General features: G+C 45.3%; 1 long non-coding RNA gene across 4 annotated transcripts in view; it reads left to right on the forward strand.

Annotated features, from left to right (window-relative positions):
* LOC140735830 (uncharacterized) overlaps positions 1–12,341 on the forward strand; it is a 132,712-nt gene that overhangs the window by 97,957 nt on the left and 22,414 nt on the right. The gene's annotated exons all lie outside the window — the stretch shown is intronic.

Below are 12,341 nucleotides of genomic sequence, written 5' to 3' on the forward strand. Positions count from 1 at the left end.
CACGTGGTGTTAGACTAGGACTAGGTGTAGAATTAGAGTAAATAATATTATCCAGTAAACAAACTGTGAATCTCTGAAATACCTTAACAAGAGAGAATAACATGACAGGTAAAGGAACAGCAGTAGAGATTCTGAGCAAAAAATTCCCATTAGTTCAAAATGAGATCACAAAAACTTCAGAAAAATGGGAAAAAAGAACCAAAAACCTGGTCACAAAGTGGCCAAAAGAAGGAACATTTGATGTAAGTTTGTGCGAAGAAATGGAGGGACTAATTAAAAATTACAAATCAAAAGATAAATCTAAGAAAAGAGAACAAAAAAGAGAATGAGAAATGGAAGTGCTAAAACTCTTCAGAACGGAGGGAGAAAGGCTGAGGAGGACAGGTAGAATATTGATTACAAGCGAGGAAGACACTAAGGTGCTGGAGAAACAGCCTGTTAGAGAGAGAGGAAGGTACAGTGAGAAACTGGCTTCAGCTCCGTACCCGGATGCGAAAGAAACAGAAAAACTCCCTCCCTATAATGAGGAAGGAACCCCTAAGCAGTGCCCCCTGCTGACGGGAACAGTAAACATGCAGGGAGAAGTACAGGTTTGGGATAATGAGGAGGAAAAAAAATATGAGAAGGAAAAAGCGGCGATATGGCAGGAGATACAGGCAGAAAGGATAAAGATAGAACAGGTACAGAGAGAAATGCAAGAACAGATTGAACGGATGAAATACTTGAGAGAGGAAAAGGAGTATGAGGAGTATCGATTATACCATAGAAATAAACAGACTAGAAAAGGTGACTCATTGGAGGAGCAAGAGTTAAGTGGAGAGAGAGAGGATGTGAGAATTTGTGGGGAAGAGGTAGGAGGCAGAAGCCTAGAAGGAAAGAAGGAGGCAGTAGGGGAGCGACTTGCGGAAGTAGAGAGAGAGCCAGATAAGTTACTGAAAGGGGATTGCCAGGAGAGATGCGAAAAATATTCTAGGGGCCAACCAAGTATTGAATCAAGACAGAAAGGAAGGACTCCACAGGGAGACCGAGGGAAGAGCAGAACCCCGGAGACATTTGTGTGGGAGGCAGTAAAGACATACTCTGAGACAGATGGGGAGTCAGGCGAGGAGGAAAGCCAGGGCAGGTGGGAAGGAGGAGGAAGAATGATGCCGTTGTTAGTTAAAGGATCAGGACAAGTGCAGTATATCCCTTGGGGATCCCAGGACCTAGAAGGGCTGAAAAACACTCTGCCCAATTTACATGAAGGAGTAGGGAAATGGATTAGAGCCTTTGAAGAAGAAACAGCAGGACGATTATTGGCTATGGGAGATTTGAAGGCACTGTTGATAAGGTTGATGGGAACCTCCAAATTTAACGAACTAATGGAAATGGCTGGCATAGTAAACTCGAACGACCCAAGAACTGATGGAGATGGGTTTGACAGAGTGAGGCAGAGGGTATGGCAGGCCCTCAGAAAGCTTTATCCACCCAAAGTGGACCCCAAAGCCTTAAAAGGGGATCCACTGGGAGACACTGAAAACCCAGCAGCCTACGTAGAAAACCAGTTGAAAAGGTGGAGACTGGAGACTGAGCAAGAGGTGGAGAATAGCTTATTTATGACTTCACTGTTCTGACATAGCATTTTGGATGCAATGCCACCACAAGTAAAATCCAAACTGGAGGAGGTGGTTGGGCTAACGTCAAAGACCCCACAAGAATTTAGAGACCACGTAGTCCATGCCGTTGGGAAATACCGGAAAGACAAACAAAGGTTGGCTGAGCAGCAGGAAGAGGTGCAAAGAAAGTTAATACAAATGCAGCTCGAAGAACTCAAAAAGAAGGAAAAAGGGAAAAACAAAAAGATGCTGCCAACAACCACCGGTTCGAGTACAGCCATCGAACTGGACAAAGCACTGCTATATGGAGGGACCGATCATACTGTAAGACAAGGGCTGGAAAACCCCATGCCAATAATTGACTTTGAGGGAGCATTCCCACAAATGCCCTATCAGGAACAGACTAAATTCAAACAGCCCAGACAGGACTGGAAGTTCCAAGGAGGGGGACAGAGAAGCTATGGGCAAAGGGGAGGCAGATGAGGAACCCATTGTTCAGGTTATGTTAGAAGGGCAACTGACACCAATGATGATAGATACTGGAGCCACGTACACTTGTGTACAGCCACAGTATGCCCTTCACCTTCCCATGTCAAGAAAGTTTATTAAGACGGTAGGGTTCTCGGGGAAAACACAGTTAACACAGTGCACGGCTCCGGTGCGGTTGAGAATGGGAAATAAAGAAATTGTTTTGCTGGTGCTAGTATTTAAAGGAACTCCGATTAATTTGTTAGGCAGAGATGCCTTGTTGAAACTGGAATTAAAATTAGAATGCACCAGAAATGGGCTGAGTGTGGAAAGAGCAGGGGCTCAATTGATAGTGCGAGAAGACAAGAAGGCTAATGTCTTTTGGATAGGAGACATCGCAGACCAGATTCAGGAAACCTGGGAAAAATGGAAAAAGGGCGTGCAGGCTATATTACCCAGGGCTGTAATGCCCAAATCTGAGCTACATTGTACAGTGATTTTTTTTTTTTAAACTTTTTTTATTGTTTTCAAATAGTTACAGAATAAATGTGTATGAGAAAAAAAAATGTTACCCAGCCCCCCTCCCCTTAACCCCTCCCCCCTAACATCCCTATTAAAAAAAAGAGAAAACAAAAAAGGAATGCCTGGATATTGGAGGGTCCCTTTTTGACAAGACTCAGAATAGGGAGTTAGAGGAGAAATGGCACCTGGAGGCATGTACCCAACAGCACCTGGAATGGGGAGGCGATGATAATTGGAAAGCAAGGGGCAGCTTTACAAGTTAAGTGGAACACCTTTTTAGAAAAATGGTACAGGATACCGGAGGCGGCGCCCCACGTAACGTTGTTGATAAATAAGGGATATCAGTCTAAAGACTTAGGACCTTTAGTTAAGAGTGCTGAAACCGTAACAGTGTGGAGGAAAATCACGCCAGAGGTGTGGATATCAGAAGACAACAATTGTATTAAAATAATGGTAAGTGTAGATATGGTAGGGACAGTGAGAGAGGTCGAAATAACTCCCCAACCACACATGCCCGTGCTGGGAAAGGAAAGAGGCCAGCAGAAAGATAAAAGGTTAGATGAGTTGCCGTCTATTCTGTGGTCACAGCATGACACGGACGTAGGGAAAATAAAAACAGCTAGTCTGAGAAAAGGAGCAATTCCACCCAGGAGACCACAATACCCACTAAGACCAGAAGCAGAAGAGGGAATAGCGTCGACAGTGCAGGGGTTGCTTGAAATAGGAGTGCTTAAAAGAACAAACAGTCCATGCAATACCCCGTTGTTGCCGGTCTTAAAAGCAGATAAATCTAAGTGGAGATTGGTGCATGATTTGCGAGTGGTAAACGATGTGGTAGAGGACTGGCCAGCGGTAGTCCCCAACCCACACACGCTTTTGACTAATGTTCCACCAGAAGCAAGTTACTTTTCAGTGATCGATTTGTGTTCGGCTTTCTTCAGCATTCCTCTGGCCGAGCAGTGTCAGTATTTGTTTGCATTTACTTACAGAGGTGCTCAGTATACCTATACCAGAATGCCGCAAGGATTTAAACATTCACCACACATTTTTAATCAGGTATTGAAGGCAGACCTAGAGGGCATGCCATTGGAAAGTACATTGTTACAATATGTGGATGACCTGTTGATTTGCTCCCACAGCGAGGAACAGTGTAAGCAGGACACTATAACTCTGTTAGAGAAGCTAGCGCACGGAGGACATAAAGTATCCAAAAAGAAACTGCAATTCTGCATGCAGCAAGTGGAATACTTAGGCAGGGTAATATCCAAGGGAGTGAAGGTGATAGCACCAGATCAGATTGAGGCAATAGCTAAGGCCCCAAAACCCCAGACTGCAGGGCAGATGATGACATTTTTGGGAATGGCAGGGTACAGCTCAGATTGGATAGGAGAATATGCTGAGATTGTGGCACCTTTAAGAAAGATAATGGAAGAAGCAGAACATACAAATTTGAAGAATGGCTTACAGTGGAATGGAGATGCGGAGGTAGCTTTCAATACTATTAAGCAGGAATTGCAGCCAGCACCAGCATTAGCTTTGCCTGACTACGAGAAGGTTTTTTATTTGTATGTATCCAATCGACAGGAGGGTTATGTTACAGCGGTTCTAACACAAGAGACAGGCACAGGAAAAGCAAAGCAGCCGATAGCATACTACAGTACGAGACTAGATGAGGTGGCTCAGGGGTACCCACCCTGTTATCAGGGATTGGCGGCGCTGTACTATGCATATGAAAAGGCATCATCGGTAACCCTGGGCTATCCTGTAACTCTGTACACACACCACAAAATAGCAGAATTGCTGGAAAAAGGGAAATTTGTGCTGACGCCAGCCAGGATAGCAGCGTATCAGATGCTATTGACATTTCCTGACATAACTATACAGAGATGCACTACCAGTAATATAGCCGATTTTGTCCCTTTAGACTATGAAGGAGAACCCCATGATTGTGTAGGGAAGATGATGGCATTTGCCAAATTGAGAGCAGATTTACGGTCAGAACCACTAGAGGATATAGATAAAAAGGTTCTGTTCGTAGATGGCTCTTGTTATAAGGATTATGATGGAAATCACGCAGGATTCTCATTGGTGCAGCAGGATCAGTCGAGCTATAAGATTATTAGGATGGAGTCCTGTCCCCAACCGTGTTCCGCCCAACTAGCAGAACTCAAAGCCCTGACAGCTGCATGTGAAATGATGGAAGGTGAGAAAGTAGACATCTATACTGATTCAGCATATGCTCACGGAGTATGCCATTTGTTCGGGGCAGTGTGGAAGCAGAGAGGTTTTAAAAAAAGTAGCGGAGATCCCATACAACATTGTCAGCAAATTCTAGACTTAATAAAAGCCATAATGAAACCTAAAGCATTGGCTATAGTAAAATGCCAGGCACATAAAAAGGGAAACGATGTAATAACAAAGGGAAATCAAGCTGCAGACGAGGCAGCTAGAAAAGCGTCTGAATGTACGTCAGCTGTCATTGCCCCCCAGGTAAGCCTAACTCCAGAACCTGACGTGGAGGACCTAATTGAAATACAAGGTAAGGCAACTTTGGCAGAACAGACAATGTGGAGAAAAAGGGGGGCCAAGCAGAACCCGGAAGGCTTGTGGAGCACGGAAGACGGTTTGTTGGTAGCACCCACCCCTCTACTGACGATTCTGATTTCAGAAGCGCATCGGATGGACCATTGTGCAAGGGGGGAAGTGATAAGGAAAATAAAGAAGGATGGTTTTTGGTCACCTTATTTACAGGCTTCAGTGGACTTTGTTTTGTCACAGTGTGAGGTATGCGCACAAAATAATGTTCAGAAGGGAATTACAACCCCAATAGGTCACATTCCTGTACCTGAAGGACCATTTAAACATTTAGTGATTGATTACGTAGACATGATAAAGACAATGGTTCAGCTTTTATCCAGAAAGTGGTCAAACTGGTACTACAGGCGCTGAGGATAAAGCAAAGATTTGGATGTGTATACCACCCTCAGTCACAGGGCATGGTAGAGAGAATTAATGGAACCCTGAAAGCCAAACTAAACAAAATTTGTGCAGACATTAAACTTAATTGGGTCGATGCTTTACCGTTAGCATTGATGAGTTACCGCATGACATGCCTGACACCGAATGAGATTGCTGCAGGCTGGGAAGCTATCATACCTGTGATAGGGGTAAGCAAAAATGTTGAATGGATAAACTATATATACTATAATCAGCAGAGGTTCATCAACTACACCGATGATGCACTGGAGGCCTTAAGGCAACAGCTAGATGCAACTAGCAGGATGGCGTGGCAAAACAGGTACTGGATTGGCTTTTGGCAGAGAAAGGGGGTGTGTGTGTAATGTTTGGAGAACAATGCTGCACTTTCATACCGAACAATACTAGCCCAGAAGGGTCTTTCACCAGAGCAATGAATAAGTTAAAGAATCTGCAGACGGAGGTCAAACAGAATGCAGGGTTCGGACATCAGTTCTGTGATTGGTTAGAAAGTAGACTCGGAGGATGGGGAGCATGGCTGACTAAAATAGCAATAACTGTCAGTATTATATTGTTGAGCTGTGCGCTTCTGCTGTGCTGTTTTCTTCCTTGTCTCAAATCTCTTGTAGTGCGTGCTGCAACCAAACAATTTCCGATGCTCGTGGCAATTACTGAAGCAAGCTTAGTAGAGAAAGAAACACCAAAAATGTATCGTTACAGCCTACAACACCTGCAGGATGAACAGGAGCAAAACGACAGTGTGGGAGTAGATTGTAAGGGCTTCTGAGTCTTTTTCCCTGTCTCAGATACATAGGGACAGGTTTTTGGCTCAGCGGCCCAGGGTAACAGGGAGAGAATACTTTGAGGTCTTGGCGCAGAAAATTTTAGTTTAACCTGAGATTTGGGAATAAGTGCTTGAGTTTATTGGGGCTTTTGTGCGCAGACTCTTAGTCTTCTTTCTCTGTGTGAGTGTGAGACCCCTCTGGGTCTCAAAGGGAACTTATATTGGAGTATAAAAGTATAAACTTTAACTATGAAGTCAGTTATTTGCTATGCATGTACTCAATTTAGTAGAATGAAATCTTAGGAATGTAGAGGTAGCTAAAGAGCTAAAGAAATGTAGATTAGAACATTGCTCAGTTCTGAGTTTCCTATTTGCTATGCATGTACCCAATTTGGTAGGAGACTGCAGTCTTAAGATGACAATGGTGTGTTAATGAGAGGTAGCTAAAGAACTAAAGAAATGTAGATTAGAACATTGCTCAGTTCTGAGTTTATTATTTGCTATGCACAATGTACGTGCAGCACGTGTAAAATGCAACTAGAGATTTGCTATAAAAGCTGCAGTGTCCGAGGATCGGTGGGCAATCAGCGACTAGCTCAATGACTGTCTCAGCTTTGATTTGCAAATTAAAGTTTAACCCTTCTTGAAGAATCTTCTGCGTCTCCTGGTCATTTGTAAGGCACAAAAAACCACGACACTTGCAGGGCGGGCTACAGCGGCGGGCTTCTGCGCCCCACCGCTGGTGGTAGAAGCACCATTGTTCGTTGGCCTCCTCACCCCTGCCTCTGGGGTTAGTGGGCTCTGCTGCCGAGCCCGGTCTGGGAGCTCGGAGCTGGGCTGGGAGCATGGCCTGGTGATCTGTCCGACGGACGCCCCACTCTCCTTCTTGGCTTTCCACAGCAAGTCCGCCCGGGCCGCCACCTTCCGGGGGTCGCTGAAATCCGCGTCGGACAGCAGCAGGCGTATGTCCTCGGGCAGCTGCTCCAGGAATGCCTGCTCAAACATGAGGCAGGGCTTGTGTCCTCCGGCCAGGGACAGCATCTCGTTCATCAAAGCCGATGGCGGTCTGTCTCCCAAACCATCCAGGTGCAGTAAACGGGCAGCTCGCTCGCGCCATGAGAGTCCGAAAGTCCTTATGAGCAGGGCTTTGAATTCCATGTATTTGCCGTCCGCTGGGGGAGACTGTATGAACTCCTCAACCTGGGCCGCTGTGTCCTGGTCGAGGGAGCTCACCACGTAGTAGTAACGTGTGGCATCCGAGGTTATCTGCCAAATGTGGAATTGGGCTTCTGCTTGCTGGAACCATAGGTGAGGTCGCAGCGTCCAGAAGCTTGGCAGTTTTAACGAAACTGCATGAACAGATGCGACGTCGTTCATCTTCGGCTCAAATATTGTTTGGGCTGTCGGGGTCACCAATTGTAGCGGTGTGCTACACGCAGCGCTGAAATAAACGACACACAGTCAGTGAGTTGCAGTTGCAAAAGAGGTTTATTCAAACTTCGCAGCCTCGCTTTAAAGCCTTCCTGATCCCGCCCTCCCCGGGCGGGAATACTGTATTCACAGTCCGGTCCCGCGCACGGGCTTTTCCCCTTGCTGGTGAAGCAGACTTGGACCGGCCTCAATGCCGGCGTGCGCCGTTTTGTGAGCCGGTTCGAGTGCGCTGGGAAGTGGGTCGCCACAGCGGAACCTTTTTCTTCCCTCCTCAGCTCCACTCCCCAGCCTTCTCCCCTTAACTTTTGATGCTGTGTTCAAACAAGAATCTATCAAGCTCTGTCTTAAATATACCCAATGACCTGGCTTCCACAGCTGCCTCTGGTAATAAATTCCACAAGTTCACCACCCTCTGGCTAAAGAAATTTCTCCGCAACTCTGTTTTAAATGGATGCCTCTCAAGAGGGCTGTGCCCTCTTGTCCTAGACTCTCCCACTGTGGGAAACATCCTTTCCACATCTACCATGTCTTTCAACATTTGAGGTTTCAATGAGATACCCTCTCATCCTTCTAAATTTTGGGCAATGAGTCAGATTGATTAGGGAGCTTACCTTTAGGCAGTGATAATATGATGATAGAACTCTGCCATTTGAGATGGAGAAGCTAAAGTTAGATGCATCAGTATTACAGTGGAGTAAAGGGATTTACAGAGGCATGAGAGAGCAGTTAGCCAAAGTTGATTGGAAGGGGACACTAGAAGGGATGTCAGCAGAGCGCCAGTGGCTTAAGTTTTGGAGCCAAATCAGAAGATGCGGGATAGATATACCCCAAAGAAGAAGAAATATTCTGAAGGTAGGATGATGCAACGGTGGCTGACAAGAAATAATAGAGCAAAAGTTAGTGGGAAGTTAGAGGATTGGGAAACTTTTAAAAACGAACAGAAGGCGACTAAACAAGCCATAAGGGGAGAAAAGATGAACCAAAGTAATCTAGTGACTAATATCAATGAGGATAGCAAAAGGTTTTTCAGCAATATAAAGATTAAAAGAGAAGCCACTCGACAGTGAGAATAGAAATATGATGAGGTGGAGGATAAACGCGTGGCTGAGGGATTGGAGCAGGGTGGCAGGCATTTAGATTTCTGGATCATTGGGATCTCTTTTGGGGCAGGTGTGACCTGTACAAAAAGGACGGGTTGCACTTGAATCCCAGGAGGACCAAAATATCCTGGCGGGCAGGCTTGCTAAGGCTACTGGGGAGAGTTTAAACTAGAATTGTTGGGGGGTGGGAACTGAACTGAAGAGTCTGGGGAAGAGGAGATTAGCTTACAAATAGAGAAAGCTTGTAGACAGTGCGAGAGGGAGGTTAGGCATGTGATAGAGAAAGGATGCGTTCAGACCGAAGGCATGAGATGTGTCTATTTTAATGCAAGGAGTGTTGTAAATAAAGCGGATGTGCTTAGAGCATGTATCAGTACTTGGAGATATGATGTGATGGCCATTACAGAGACTTGGATGGCTCAGGGACATGAATGGTTACTACAAGTGCCAGGTTTTAGATGTTTCAGAAAGGTCAGGGAGAGAGGCAAAAGAGGTGGGGGCATGGCACTGTTGATCAGAGATAGTGTCACGGCTGCAGAAAAGGTGGATGCCATGGAGGGATTGTCTGAGTCTCTATGGGTGGAGGTTAGGAACAGGAAGGGGTCAATAACTTTCCTGGGGGTTTTCTATAGGCCGCCTACTAGTAACAGGGGTATCGAGGAGCAGATAGGGAAACAGATCCTGTAAAGGTGTAATAATAACAGAGTTGTCGTGAAAGGAGATTTTTATTTCCCCTATATCAATTGGCATCTTCCTAGAGCGAGTGGTTTAGATGGGGTGGAGTTTGTTAGGTGTGTTCAGGAAAGTTTCTTGACAGTGTGTAGATAAGCCTACAAGAGGAGGCTTGATTTGGTATTGGGAAATGAACCTGGTCAGGTGTCAGATCTCTGAGTGGGAGAGCATTTTGGAGATGGTGATCATAATTCTACTTTACAACAGCACTGGAGAGAGATAGGAATGGACAAGTTAGGAAAGCGTTTAATTGGAGTAAGGGAAATTGTGAGGCTATCAGGCAGGAAATTGGAGGCTTAAGTTGGAAACGGATATTCTCAGGGAAAAGTACAGAAAAAATGTGGCAAATAGTCAGGAGATATTTGTGTAGAGCTCTGTATAGGTACATTCCAGTGAGACAGGGAAGTTATGGTAGGGTACAAGAACCATGGTGTACAAAGGCTGTAATAAGTCTAGTCAAGAAGAAAAGCTTACAAAAGGTTCAGAGAGCAAAGTAATGTTAGGGATCCAGAAGATTATAAGGCTACTAGGAAGGAGCTTAAGAAGGAATTAAGAGAGCCAGAAGGGGCCATGAGAAGGCCTTGGTGGGCAGAATTAAGGAAAACCCCAAGGCATTCTACAAATATGGAAGAGCAAGAGGGTAAGAATAGGACCCATCAAATGTGACAGTGGGAAAGTGTGTATGGAACCATTGGAAGTAGCAGAGGTACTTAATGAATACTTTACTTCAGTATTCACTATGGAAAAAGATCTTAGTGATTGTAGTGATGACTTGCAGCAGACTGAAAAGCTTAACAAAGAGGATGTGCTGGAGCTTTTGGAAAGCAATAAGTTGGATAAGTTGCCAGGACCAGACGAACTGTACCCCAGGCTACTGTGGGAGGTGAGGAAGGAGATAGCTGAACCTCTGGTGATGATCTTTGCATCATCAATGGGAACAGGAGAGGTTGCGGATATTGTTCCTTTATTCAAGAAAGGGAGTAGAGGTAGCCCAGGAAATTATAGACCAGTGAGTCTTACCTCAGTGGTTGGTAAATTGATGGAGAAGATCCTGAGAGGCAGGATTTGTGAACATTTGGAGAGGTATAATATTAGGAGTAGTCAGCATGGCTTTGTCAAGGGCAGGTCCTGCTTTATGAGCCTGATTGAATTTTTTGCGGATGTGACTAAACACATTGATGAAGGAAGTGTATATGGATTTCAGCAAGGCGTTTGATGAGGTACCCCATGCAAGGCTTATTGAGAAAATAAGGAGGCATGGGACCGAAGGGGACATTGCTTTGTGGATCCAGAACTGGCTTGCCCATGGAAGGCAATGAGCGGCTGTAGACGGGTCATTCTGCATGGTCACCAATGGAGTGCCTCAGGGATCTGTTCTGTGGCCCTTACTCTTTGTGATTTTAATAAATGACCTGGATGAGGAAGTGGAGGAATGGGTTAGTAAGTTTGCTGATGACACAAAGGTTGGAGGAGTTGTGGATAGTGTGGAGGGCTGTCAAAGGTTACAGTGGGACATTGATAGGATGCAAAACTGGGCTGAGAAGTGGCATATGGAGTTCAACCCAGATAAGTGTGAAGTGGTTCATTTTGGTAGGTCAAATATGATGGCAGAATATAGTATTAATGGCAAGACTCTTGGCAGTGTGGAGGATCAGAGGGATCTTGGGGTCCAAGTCTATAGGACGTTCAAAGCAGCTGCGCAGGTTGACTCTGTGGTTAAGAAGGCATATGGTGTATTCAATTCAATCATGGAATTGAATTTAGGAGCTGAGAGGTAATGTTGCAGCTATATAGGACCCTGGCCAGACCCCACTTGGAGTACTGCTCAGTTCTGGTCACCTCACTACGGGAAGGATGTGGAAACCATAGAAAGGGTGCAGAGGAGATTTACAAGGATGTTGTCTGGATTGGGGAGTATGCCTTATGAGAATAGGTTAAGTGAACTCGGCCTTTTCTCCTTGGAGCAGAGGATGAGAGGTGTACAAGATGATGAGAGACATTGATCGTATGGATAGTCAGAGGCTTTTTTCCAGGGCTGAAATGGTTGCCACAAAAGGACACAGGTTTAAAGTGCTGGGGAGTAGGTACAGAGGAGATATCAGGGGTAAGTTTTTTTATTCAGTGGTGAGTGCGTGGATTGGGCTGCTGACAACATTGGTGGAGGCGGATACGATAGGGTCTTTTAAGAGGTTTTTAGATAGGTACGTTGCACTTAGTAAAATAGAGGGCTATAGGTAAGCCTAGTAATTTCTAAGGTAGGGACATGTTCGGCAAAGATTTCTGGACCAAAGGCCCTGTATTGTGTTGTAGATTTTCTGTTTCTAGGAGCAATTCGATATTGGACTGCTGGAAAAATAATCTGAAGTAACAAGATCAACAAACACAAGATGGACATCTTCCCCATTGTCCATTATCTAATACCCAAAGCCCCCCTTCAGCCTATTCCCCAAACCTTCCCATTTTTGTTAATCTCCATACTGCTTCTCTTCTCACCACATCCCCCCTTCTTGTGTATTCCATTTCTCCTCTCACTCCATTCCACCTGCACCTATCTTGATACCCCGTTCTCCCTTTGAACTATCCCTCATGTTCCCAACTTCCCATTGTTTCCCAATACCCCAACCCTCCTGTCCCTTCCTTGCTCAGCTCCATCAATTTACCACAATCCCAACTCCCCTCTACTCCTCCTCCTTCCTGCCCATCCAGCAAATTATGCAACTTGTCAGCTGACAG

The sequence above is a fragment of the Hemitrygon akajei genome, chromosome 11, assembly GCF_048418815.1.
Source record: "Hemitrygon akajei chromosome 11, sHemAka1.3, whole genome shotgun sequence".
Lineage (NCBI taxonomy): Eukaryota > Metazoa > Chordata > Chondrichthyes > Myliobatiformes > Dasyatidae > Hemitrygon > Hemitrygon akajei.